Source organism: Salvelinus alpinus, chromosome 2, assembly GCF_045679555.1.
Source record: "Salvelinus alpinus chromosome 2, SLU_Salpinus.1, whole genome shotgun sequence".
NCBI classification, from domain to species: Eukaryota; Metazoa; Chordata; class Actinopteri; order Salmoniformes; family Salmonidae; genus Salvelinus; species Salvelinus alpinus.
Genome location: NC_092087.1, coordinates 13,818,940 through 13,832,258, shown reverse-complemented (window position 1 = coordinate 13,832,258; position 13,319 = coordinate 13,818,940). Strand labels below are relative to the sequence as shown.

Here is a 13,319-nt window from a genome sequence, read left to right as displayed (position 1 = left end):
TATACATTATTATGTGAAACAAATGGTTTAGGTCAAATATAGCAACTGCCTGGACTTAATAATATGTTGTCAGGTTTATACTTCGGGCTCGATTCAATCCATATTGCCGAAGTTCGGTGTTATAGCTCTGAATGAATACAGTCTCCGTATAACGTGGGAACATTGCTTTTAAACGTCAATCGTGCTACAACGATTATCTTCAGCTCTATGGATTGAATAGCCAGCAAATAACTGTAATTATTAGTCGTGACATGTGGACAAGGATGACATGTAAGAATACTGTCTACGCTTGATCACAGGACCTCCTTAGGCCATCTCTTCTCTGTTGATACCATGTCCATGGTCACCACCGTGTTTGGGTGGCTTTAAATGTAATCCTTATACAGAGAAGGGAGGGGGGGGTATACAGGTGTACATTACATCCTATGATGTTGTACAGGTAGCCTAGTGGTTAGAGCGTTGGGCCAGTAACCGTAAAGGTTGCTGGATCGAATCCTCGAGCTGGCAAGGTAAAAATATGTCGTTCTGCCCCTGAACAAGGCAGTTAACCCAGTGTTCCCTGGGTGCCGAAGATGTGGAAATCGATTATGGCAGCCCCTCGCACATTTCTGATTCAGAGGGGTTGGGTTGAATGCAGAAGACACATTTCAGCTGAATGCATTCAGTTTTACAACTGACTAGGTATCCCCTTTCCCTTTACATGGTATACAGGTACAGTTGAAGTCGGAAGTTTACATAAACCTTAGCCAAATACATTTAAACTCAGTTTCTCACAATTCCTGACATTTAATCCAGGTAAAAAATCCCTGTTTTAGGTCAGTTAGGATCACCACTTTATTTTGAGAATGTGAAATGTCAGAATAATAGTAAAGATAATAATTTATTTCAGCTTTTGTTTCTTTCATCACATTCCCAGTGGGTCAGAAGTTTGGTATTAGTATTAGTATTTGGTAGCATTGCCTTTAAAATGTTTAACTTGGGTCAAATGTTTTGGGTAGCCTTCCACAAGCTTCCCACAATAAGTTGAGTGAATTTTGACCCATTCCTCCTGACAGAGCTGGTGTAACTGAGTCAGGTTTGTAGGCCTCCTTGCTCGCACACGCTTTTTCAGTTCTGCCCACAAATGATCTATGGGATTGAGGTCAGGGCTTTGTGATGACCACTCCAATACCTTGACTTTGTTGTCCTTAAGCCATTTTGATACAACTTTGGAAGTATGCTTGGTGTCATTGTCAATTTGGAAGACCCATTTGCGACCAAGCTTTCACTTCCTGACTGGTGTCTAGAGATGTTGCTTCAATATATCCACATAATTTTCCTGCGTCATGATGCCATCTATTCTGTGAAGTGCACCAGTCCCTCCTGCAGCAAATCACCTCCACAACATGATGCTGCCACCCCCGTGCTTCACGGTTGGGATGGTGTTCTTCGGCTTGCAAGCATCCCCCATTTTTATCCAAAGATAACGATGGTCATTATGGCCAAACAGTTATCTTTTTGTTTCATCAGATCAGAGGACATTTTTCAAAAAAGTACGATCTTTGTCCCGATGTGCAGTTGCAATCCGTAGTCTGGCTTTTTTATGGCGGATTTTGAGCAGTTGCTTCTTCTTTGCTGAGCGGCCTTTCGGGTTATGTCGATATAGGACTCGTTTTTACTGTGAATATAGATACTTTTGTACCTGTTTCCTCCAGCATCTTCACAAGGTCCTTTGCTGTTGTAAAGGGATTGATTTGTACTTTTCGCAACAAAGTACGTTCATCTCTAGGAGACAGAATGCGTCACCTTCCTAAGCGGTATGACGCCTGCGTGGTCACACGGGGTTTATACTTGCATACTATTGTTTGTTTCAGATGAATGTGGTACCTTCAGGCATTTGGAAATTGGTCCCAAGGATGAACCAGACTTGTGGAAGTCTACAATTTTTTTTCTTAGGTCTTGGCTGATTTCTTTTGATTTTCCATGATGTCAAGCAAAGAGGCACTGAATTTCAAGGTAGGCCTTGAAATACATCCACAGGTACACCTCCAATTGACTCCAATGATGTCAATTAGCCTATCAGAAGCTTCTAAAGCCATGACATAATTTTCTGTAATTTTCCAAGCTGTTTAAAGGCACAGTCAAGTTAGTATATGTAAACTTCTGACCCACTGGAATTGTGATGCAGTGAATTATCAGTGAAATAATCTGTCTGTAAACAACTGTTGGAAAAATTACTTGTGTCATGCACAACGTAGATGAGCGGTTGAAAAACGAGTTTTAATGAATCCAACCTAAGTGTATGTAAACTTCCGACTTAATGTAACTAACGTACTTTCTCACATGTTGTTGTTTTTATTTCTAATTCAAAAGGACACAAAATCAATTTCAATGATAATACTTAGCAGGGTGGCCTAACTAATTAACAAGTTAATGGATTTTTTTTTTTTTCTTCTCCATATAGCAATTTTCAAATTGACCGTGGCCGGGACTGAAACCTTATTACCAATAATACCTTAATAAACTAATAATATTGCTTACTGACAGTATGTAACATGGTTAGTATGTAACTGTAGTGACAAATATCAACATAATAGGCAATGTATGACGTCTGAGAAGACGTCATACATTGAGCAATCGTGTTTGTTCCCTGCCATTTCTTTGTTTTGTTATAGCCAACCCCCTTATCTGATTGCGTGCAGCTGTTGTCTCATCATATATGTTGATTTGAAAATATATAGATTTAGAGTTATTTTTGTATTTGTTATTTTTTTAGATTTGATTTCAAGTAATACATTTATGTTTGTGACATTTTACTCAGCCTGTGGCTCCAATTTCAATGTTGGCACCAAACCCTCTAAATAGGCTGTCAGGTCCATTACATTGTCACAAATTAACTTTTTCTCCCTGGAAACTTTTTTCTCTCCTGAAAATGTAATGTTGAATCCAGCTGAACATATTTTAGGTAATCTGGCAAGTGTGTTCTAACAATGAGTACACTTTGATACTTAAATTGGTTACTACCTGGTCCAAATTATTTTAATGTTTGCCGAGAAATCCGAAAGAACCCAAAAAGCAATTATTATATCATTTTCTAAAATAAAAATACAACATTTATGTTAAATAAAGTGTGATTACGAAGTTATTACACATAATTCTCTCATCGACTCAAAGGTAGAGTGTGTTTGCAATGTGGGTGGGAAACAATTAATTGTATAGTCAATGGGAGAAACAGCTGTCTTACCTCTTGATACATCAAACTTCACCTTAACTTGTAAGACGCTCTTGAAGTTTCCGTTTTTGTGATTGGTTCCCTGACATCTTTCACGTAGGGTAAAGACATTTCTGTTTTCTCAATCGTCTTGTTTCCGCAGTCATCTTATATGAGTCAGGCACAGACAATGAAGTCTCAGTTTTCATCAAATTCCATAACAGGAGTTCCCACAACTGGCTTCTTATAACTGCCTCCATCTGTTTCCAATGCTCTGCCTCATAATTTACACCCTCTTCTGGTTCTCTGTCGACACCCTGACTGCCACTTTGTTTGCCCTCTGTGTATGTCCATTTGTTGATATCCCACCCTCCCCCTTTTATTGCAACCATATCAGAGGTTGTACACTATATACAGTACCAGTCAAAAGTTTGGACACACCTACTCATTCAAGGGTTTTTCTTTATTTTTACTGTTTTCTACATTGTAGAATAATAGTGAAGACATCAAAACTATGAAATAACACATCATGTAGTAGTAACCAAAAAAGTGTTATTAAACAAATCAAAATATATTTCATATTTGAGATTCTTCAAAGTAACCACCCTTTACCTTGATGACAGCGTTGCACACTCTTGGCATTTTCTCAACCAGTTTCATGAGGAATGCTTTTCCAACAGTCTTAAAGGAATTCCCACATATGCTGAGCACTTGTTGGCTGCTTTTCCTTCACTCTGCGTTCCAACTCATCCCAAAACATCTCAATTGGGTTGAGGTCGGCTGACTGGGAAAGCCATGTCATCTGATGTAGCATTCCATCACTCTCCTTCTTGGTCAAATTGCCCTTACACTGCCTGTAGGTGTGTTTTGGGTTATTGTTCTGTTGAAAAACAAATGATAGTCCCACTATACAAACCAGATGAGATGACGTATGGCTGCAGAATGCTGTGGTAGCCACGCTGGTTAAGTGTGCCTTGAATTCAAAATAAATCACAGACGCGTGATGTATTGTTGTCGCTACCTACTTGCCCTTTTTGCTGCCCATCATTGTAAATAAGAATTTGTTCTTAACTGACTTGCCTAGTTAAATAAAGGTTACGTTTTATTTTTTAAATATTATTTTTTAAACAGAAACAGTAACACCTGGGGAAGGATCCAAAGGGAGTGACATATATAGGGAAGGTAATCAGGGAAGTGATGGAGTCCAGATGAGTCTGATGATACGGAGGTGCGCGTAACGATGGTGACAGGTGTGCGCCATAACGAGCAGCCTGGTGACCTAGAGGCCGGAGAGGGAGCACACGTGACATCGCTTGATGGTTTTTGCGACTGCACTTGAAGAAACGTTCCAAGTTCTTGAAATGTTCCATATTGACTGGCACAAGCTTTGCACCCCCCATTAATTTTGGATGAGTGTGGCAATAATGATAATTATTAATAATAATAAGATACATTTTTTCGTAAATATTCACTGTTCTGCAACATATGATTAAACAAGTATTTGCTGTGCTAGACCTAAGGGATAATTCCAAATTCCAAGATGGCTTAGCAGTTCAGACGTCATTTCTGTTTCGTATTGTCGTGTCCTGTATATATATATATTTACACCTTTCTTCGCATATCTTTTATATATTTTATTATCCAAGAACTCAACTACAAAAGCTTTCCTGCAAAAGCTTTCCTGCAACCCGCTTCACCAATTACAAAAAAGTATTATTTACCTCAAATCTGAAAATCCACCGTGGAAGCTAGCCAGGGGCTAATTCAGAAGCTAGCCAGAAAGCTAACCAGAAGCTATCCGATAGCTAGCCAGAAGCTAATCTGTAGCTGCCCAGAAATTAGCCGGTCTGCTGGCTAGCGTTGGTGTCTCAGCTGCCCACGTTTTGTGGTCATCAGCTATTCCTTTAGCTCGATAATCTACCGGCACTTTTGTGCAACGCGACTCGGACCGGAGCATTCCGGGACTTTTTTTTCTCTCAGTTTCCCCGGATTTCAGCCGCAGGCTCTGGACATTTGCAGCTAGCTAGCTGCAAACCGTGTGACTATTGGCTTACGTCGATCCCGGAGCAAACTCAAATCATTCCGGAGCTAGCCAGCTGAGGAGTTCCATCAGCCATTCCTGGGCTACAGTCACCTATCCGGACCCTTTTTTTTTTTTTTTTTATTATTATTATTATTATTATATTTTTTTTTGCTGCAGATACGGACCCCCACCGGGCCTTCACGACTGACTGCCGACGTTATCTGCCCGAGGGAGTTATCCAACTGGCACCTCCGTCCCGACGTTACCTGAACGCTCATCTGGGGCCCGCTAACCGTTAGCTGTCTTATCGGCTGCTATCTGAATAAGTATATCGGACAATTATTATTATTATTTTTTTTTTTATTTTTTTTATTGGGTCACTATATCTATTTTGCCAATTTGGATTGATCCCCTCTACCACACGGAACCCCACTAACCTACCGACGGAAACGCACGAGGTATCTACAAATAGACTTCCATACTATGCTATCTCGCTACCGATAGCCATCTACCCGGCCAGCTGTCTGGATCGCCGTGACCCCAACCAACCTCTACTCACTGGACCCTTATTGATCACTCGATTAAGCATGCCTCTCCTTAATGTAAATATGCCTTGTCCATTGCTGTTCTGGTTAGTGTTTATTGGCTTATTTCACTGTAGAGCCTCTAGCCCTGCTCACTATACCATATCCAACCTCACAGTTCCACCACCCACATATGCGATGACATCACCTGGTTTCAATGATGTTTCTAGAGACAATATCTCTCTCATCATCACTCAATACCTAGGTTTACCTCCACTGTATTCACATCCTACCATACCTTTGTCTGTACATTATTCCTTTAAGCTATTTTATCGCCCCCAGAAACTTCCTTTTACTCTCTGCTCTAGAAGTTCTAGACGACCAATTCTCATAGCTTTTAGCCGTACCCTTATCCTACTCCTCCTCTGTTCCTCTGGTGATGTAGAGGTGAACCCAGGCCCTGCAGTACCTAGCTCCACTCCTATTCCCCAGGCGCTCTCTTTTGATGACTTCTGTAACCGTAATAGCCTTGGCTTCATGCATGTTAACATTAGAAGCCTCCTCCCTAAGTTTGTTTTGTTCACTGCTTTAGCACACTCTGTCAACCCGGATGTTTTAGCCGTGTCTGAATCCTGGCTTAGAAAGACCACCAAAAATTCTGACATTTTCATCCCCAACTACAAGATTTTCAGACAAGATAGAACGGCCAAAGGGGGCGGTGTTGCAATCTATTGCAAAGATTGCCTGCAGAGTTCTGTTTTACTATCCAGGTCTGTTCCCAAACAATTTGAACTTCTACTTTTAAAAATCCACCTCTCTAAAAACAAGTCTCTCACCGTTGCCGCCTGCTATAGACCACCCTCTGCCCCCAGCTGTGCTCTGGACACTATATGTGAACTGATTGCCCCCCATCTATCTTCAGAGCTCGTGCTGCTAGGCAACCTAAATTTTAACATGCTTAACACCCCAGCCACCCTACAATCTAAGCTTGATGACCTCAATCTCACACAAATTATCAATGAACCTACCAGGTACCACCCCAATTGCGTAAACACGGGTACCCTCATAGATATCATCCTAACAAACTTGCCCTCCAAATACACCTCTGCTGTTTTCAACCAAAATCTCAGCGATCACTGCCTCATTGCCTGCATCCGTAATGGGTCAGCGGTCAAACGACCTCCACTCATCACTGTCAAACGCTCCCTGAAACACTTCAGCGAGCAGGCCTTTCTAATCGACCTGGCCGAGGTATCCTGGAAGGATATTGATCTCATCCCGTCAGTAGAGGATGCCTGGACATTTTTTAAAAATGCCTTCCTCACCATCTTGAATAAGCATGCCCCATTCAAGAAATTTAGAACCAGGAACAGATATAGCCCTTGGTTCTCTCCTGACCTGACTGCCCTTAACCAACAGAAAAACATCCTATGGCGTTCTGCATTAGCATCGAACAGCCCCCGTGATATGCAACTTTTCAGGGAAGCTAGAAACCAGTATACACAGGCAGTTAGAAAAGCCAAGGCTAGCTTTTTCAAGCAGAAATTTGCCTCCTGCAACACAAATTCAAAAAAGTTCTGGGACACTGTAAAGTCCATGGAGAATAAGAACACCTCCTCCCAGCTTCCAACTGCTCTGAAGATAGGAAACACTGTCACCACCGACAAATCCACTATAATTGAGAATTTCAATAAGCATTTTTCTACGGCTGGCCATGCTTTCCACCTGGCTACCCCTACCCCGGACAACAGCACTGCCCTCCCCTCTGCTACTCGCCCAAGCCTTCCCCATTTCTCTTTCTCCCAAATACAGTCAGCTGATGTTCTAAAAGAGCTGCAAAATCTGGACCCTTACAAATCAGCCGGGCTAGATAATCTGGACCCTTTCTTTCTAAAACTATCTGCTGAAATTGTTGCCACCCCTATTACTAGCCTTTTCAACCTCTCTTTCGTGTCGTCTGAGATTCCCAAAGATTGGAAAGCAGCTGCGGTTATCCCCCTCTTCAAAGGGGGGGACACTCTTGACCCTAACAGCTACAGACCTATATCTATCCTACCCTGCCTTTCTAAGGTCTTCGAAAGCCAAGTCAACAAACAGATTACCGACCATTTCGAATCCCACCATACCTTCTCCGCTATGCAATCTGGTTTCAGAGCTGGTCATGGGTGCACCTCAGCCACGCTCAAGGTCATAAACGATATCTTAACCGCCATCGATAGGAAACAATACTGTGCAGCCGTATTCATTGACCTGGCCAAGGCTTTTGACTCTGTCAATCACCACATCCTCATCGGCAGACTCGACAGCCTTGGTTTCTCTAATGATTGCCTCGCCTGGTTCACCAACTACTTCTCTGATCGAGTTCAGTGTGTCAAATCGGAGGGTCTGTTGTCCGGGCCTCTGGCAGTCTCCATGGGGGTGCCACAGGGTTCAATTCTTGGACCGACTCTCTTCTCTGTATACATCAATGATGTCGCTCTTGCTGCTGGTGATTCTCTGATCTACCTCTACGCAGACGACACTATTCTGTATACTTCTGGCCCTTCTTTTGACACCGTGTTAACAACCCTCCAGGCGAGCTTCAATGCCATACAACTCTCCTTCCGTGGCCTCCAATTGCTCTTAAATACAAGTAAAACTAAATGCATGCTCTTCAACCGATCGCTGCCTGCACCTGCCCGCCTGTCCAACATCACTACTCTGGACGGCTCTGACTTAGAATATGTGGACAACTACAAATACCTAGGTGTCTGGTTAGACTGTAAACTCTCCTTCCAGACTCACATCAAACATCTCCAATCCAAAGTTAAATCTAGAATTGGCTTCCTATTCCGCAACAAAGCATCCTTCACTCATGCTGCCAAACATACCCTTGTAAAACTGACCATCCTACCAATCCTCGACTTCGGTGATGTCATTTACAAAATAGCCTCCAAAACCCTACTCAATAAATTGGATGCAGTCTATCACAGTGCCATCCGTTTTGTCACCAAAGCCCCATATACTACCCACCACTGCGACCTGTACACTCTCGTTGGCTGGCCCTCGCTTCATACTCGTCGCCAAACCCACTGGTTCCAGGTCATCTACAAGACCCTGCTAGGTAAAGTCCCCCCCTTATCTCAGCTCGCTGGTCACCATAGCAACACCTACCTGTAGCACGCGCTCCAGCAGGTATATCTCTCTGGTCACCCCCAAAACCAATTCTTCCTTTGGCCGCCTCTCCTTCCAGTTCTCTGCTGCCAATGACTGGAACGAACTACAAAAATCTCTGAAACTGGAAACACTTATCTCCCTCACTAGCTTTAAGCACCAGCTGTCAGAGCAGCTCATAGATTACTGCACCTGTACATAGCCCATCTATAATTTAGCCCAAACAACTACCTCTTTACCTACTGTATTTATTTATTTATTTTGCTCCTTTGCACCCCATTATTTCTGTCTCTACTTTGCGCTTTCTTCCACTGCAAACCAACCAATCCAGTGTTTTTAGTTTTTATTTTACTTGCTGTGTTGTATTTACTTCGCCACCATGGCCTTTTTATATTTTTATTTATTTATACATATATTTGTTTGCCTTCACCTCCCTTATCTCACCTCACTTGCTCACATTGTATATAGACTTATTTTTTTTTCACTGTATCATTGACTATATGTTTGTTTTACTCCATGTGTAACTATGTGTTGTTGTATGTGTCGAACTGCTTTGCTTTATCTTGGCCAGGTCGCAATTGTAAATGAGAACGTGTTCTCAATTTGCCTACCTGGTTAAATAAAGGTTAAATAAAAATAAAAATAAATAATGTTTGTTTTATAAATATTGTTTAATGTTCTAAATCTAGAAAAATATGCCAAAATGTTTACAATTTGTCCTGGAGCATTTAATAGTGATACAAAACAAAAATAAGTTTGGAGATTTGTATTACATATTGGAATAATCTAATGTTACAATTAAACAATAAAGGCCTTTAAACAATAATTTAAAAATGAATTGCCTTTTACGGTGTCTAACTGAGTTTAAAAAAAAAACATTTTATCATGTTTTTTAAATGGGAGGTTGTTCCTTTACATGGTGTGATAGCTTTGTGCATGGGTTGGGGTGGCTTGCTCGGACCTTGTGAAACTGTGCTACACCACCGGTCCCACACCATCATAGGCCAAAGTATGTCCCTTCCTTGGAGCTGCTAAGTGGATTTAGAAGGCTTTGCAGTCATTTTTACCCTTACAGTAACAGAATTGGCTTAAATGACTACCAACCCGTAGCACTCACGTCTGTAGCCATTAAATCCTTTGAAAGGCTGGTCATGGCTCACATCAACACCTTTATCCCAGGAATCCAAGACCCAGTCCAATTTGCATACCGCAAGAACAGATCCACAGATGATGCACTCTATTGCACTCTACACTGCCCTTTCACACCTGGACAAAAGAAACACCTAAGTGAGAATACTATTCGTTGACTACAGCTCAGCGTTCAACTACATAGTGCCCTCAAAGCTCATCACTAAGCTAAGGACCTGGGACTAAACACCTCCCTCTCCAACTGGTGGTAAGGGTAGGTAACAACACATCCGCCACACTGATCCTCAACACGGGGGCCCCTCAGGGGTGCGTGCTCAGTCCCCTCCTGTACTCCATGTTCACTCATGACTGCACTGCCAGGCACGACTTCAACACCATCATTAAGTTTGCTGATGACACAACAATGGTAGACCTGATCACCGACAACGATGAGACAGCCTATAGGAAGGAGGTCAGAGACCTGACCGTGTGGTGCAAGAACAACAACCTCTCCCTCAATGTGATCAAGACAAAGGAGATGATTGTGGACTACAGTAAAAGGAGGACCGAGCACACCCCCATTCTCATCGACGGGGCTGTAGTGGAGCAGGTTGAGAGCTTCAAGTTCCTTGGCGTCAACATCACCAACAAACTAACATGGTCCAAGCACACAAAGACAGTCGTGAAGAGGGCACGACAAAACCTATTCCCCCTCAGGAGACTGAAAAGATTTGGCATGGGTCCTCAGATCCTCAAAAGGTTTTATAGCTGCACCATCGAGAGCATTCTGACTGGTTGCATCACTGCCTGGTATGGCAACTGCTCATCCTCTGACCACAAGGCACTACAGAGGGTAGTGCGTATGGCCTAGTACATCACCGGGCCGACCTTTATACCAGGCAGTGTCAAAGTAAGACCCTAAAAATTGTCAGACTCCAGCCACCCTAGTCATAGATTGTTCTCTCTGCTACCTCACGGCAAGCGGTACCGGAGTGCCAAGTCTAGATCCAAGAGGCTTCTAAACAGCTTCTACCCCCAAGCCATAAGACTCCTGAAAAGCTGCTCAAATGGCTACCCAGACTATTTGCATTCTTATCTCATACTTTTTGGGGTGTATTTTCTAAAAAACGGCATTGTTGGTTAAGGGCTTGTAAGTAAGCATTTCACTGTAAGGTCTACAGCTGTTGTATTGGTCACATGTGACAAAGAAAATTTGATTTATTTCATTTCATTTCATTCAAGACTGAATGGTGCTGTGAGCTGGAAGAATGAGTCAACCATGATTCATGAGTGAACCATGATTCATGAGTCAACCATGATTCAGATTTGAGGATTGTTGGGAATGTCATGCTGTGATCAGGAAAGCAAATGTTCCTAGTCCTTATAAAGGGCATGTAGTCATGAGGTCACTGGCTCCCTCACACCGTTGGGCCTGATTTACAACTCTGTCAGGGTCGCTATGCTGAAACAACCTGCTCAGAACACAATCCTGGACAGCATTTAAATCAGAGGATATTTTTGAGCCCCATGGTCGTTAAAGAACTGGTTATAGGGAGGTTATGAAGAGTTGCTCGGCAAAGCTTTTTGCGCCCAACGTCCATGATTGCCGTGTAAACAACGAAAGATTCCCAAATTCAGTTCTGTAGTAACAGAACACTTTTAATAAGCCTTTGCAGAATGCACACATAGTCTTATTTCAACTTGAGGTTTGGTTGTTGATCCAGTTAAGAAGTTGTATTAAAGATTCCAATTTTCCCAATTTACAAAGCTATTTGATCGTTTTGAGACATTTGGCTGCAAAAGAAGTGACAACATTCGGAGAAATTGACTTCCACATCGCAATGTCGGTTGTACACGAGGTTCTGTGCATGGTTGTAAATCATGTGAAAGCAGTAGACGTGATACTCCAGTATGGTGATGGTTCATAAACTGTCGCTAGTGGCATGTATTACATCTATTATTATCTGTTCCTGAAAGCCTTGGTCCACTGTCTATTTAGGTTCAAAAGGCTCCTCAACAGTTTCTACCCTCAAGCCATAAGACTGCTGAACAATTCATCAAATGGCCACCTACACTATTTACATTCACCCCTCCCCCATCCTTTGTTTTTACACAGCTGCTACATGGTTTCCATGTGTTTGATGCCATTACATTTGCTCTGTTCCAGCCAATACTATGAGCCGTCCTCCCTTCAGCAGCCTCCACTGATATACATGTACTATGTCACCTCACTGAGTTTGTTATTCTCCATAAAAACTTTTTCATACACTGTCAATTACACATCAAGTACATATACCATCCCAGTTTATCTAAATATCTCCACGTGTCACCATAGTCATTAGACCGTCTGATGAACAACCATCCATTGAAAGGTGATTGTGGTGTGTTTTGAGTTGTTTGCACCGTATACTGTCACGTACTACTATACAGATATATTTCATTCCAAATAAGAAGATGTGGGTTTTTGATGCGGCTCTCATGTCTATAAATAATCATGCAGTATCTCATTCTAGCATGTAATACTGTAGTTTAGCAGTTGATGTAAACGCATGTGTGGTAACAGAGGGAGCAGGATGATACCAACTACAAACATGTTAATTAAGAATTTAGTCCAAAATGTTCCTTTGTCTGGCAATCTGCCACTACCATTATTTGTGGGAGTTGTGGGACCACTTATTACAGCACAAGGGGCTGAAAGGGGTTGAACACAGCTTTTTATCCGGTTTCCAAATACAGTACGAGAGAGACAATTATATGTGGGGTAATTATATGTTTAACAGTGATCAAAGGTGATATAATTTGTCCTAACACAGATCCCTTACCTGAACAATGGGCCAAAATAACAAAATATTCAAAACTATGTGCAAGAGATGCCTTAGCAACACTTTCTAGATAATCCTGCAATGTCTACACTACATCGTTGATGTTGTGTTATTCTATCATTTATCAAACAGTTTTCAAGTTCAGTTTCAAGGCTGACTGAAAGCTTGCATTAGTAACTCTTCCTGTCCTATACATGGTGTTTTTATGTTGAATGATCCTCTTGTTTCTGTGAGTTAATGAGATGGAAACATAAGGCCTTGCTAAGCACAGCACGGAGCTGTGGGGCTGTTGAGGCTGTTGATCTTTGGGATCATGTGTTATCTGAACGAATCAGAGGCGAATCGGTTCATAGTAAGCCTCGTACTCTTGAACAGTGATTGAGTCTAGATTCTTTGGGGTCCTCTCCCCCGCTGGGATCATGAGCAGCAGCTTTTGGGTTAGTCGGGGGGGTGGCCTCCCTGGTATTTTCTCTGAATCA

The 13,319-nt window shown here is 42.1% G+C and overlaps 1 protein-coding gene across 2 annotated transcripts in view; it reads right to left on the bottom strand.

The window, feature by feature from the left end:
• Positions 1-3,513, bottom strand: part of igfn1.1 (immunoglobulin like and fibronectin type III domain containing 1, tandem duplicate 1) — a 36,897-nt gene extending 33,384 nt beyond the window's left edge. The window contains exon 1 of one of the 2 annotated variants that reach the window (XM_071367098.1): positions 3,224-3,513. The gene's annotated coding sequence lies outside the window, so the exon portion shown is untranslated. The remainder of the gene's footprint in view (positions 1-3,223) is intronic. The other variant, XM_071367087.1, reaches the window with a different exon arrangement.
• Between the last annotated feature and the right edge of the window lie 9,806 nt (positions 3,514-13,319).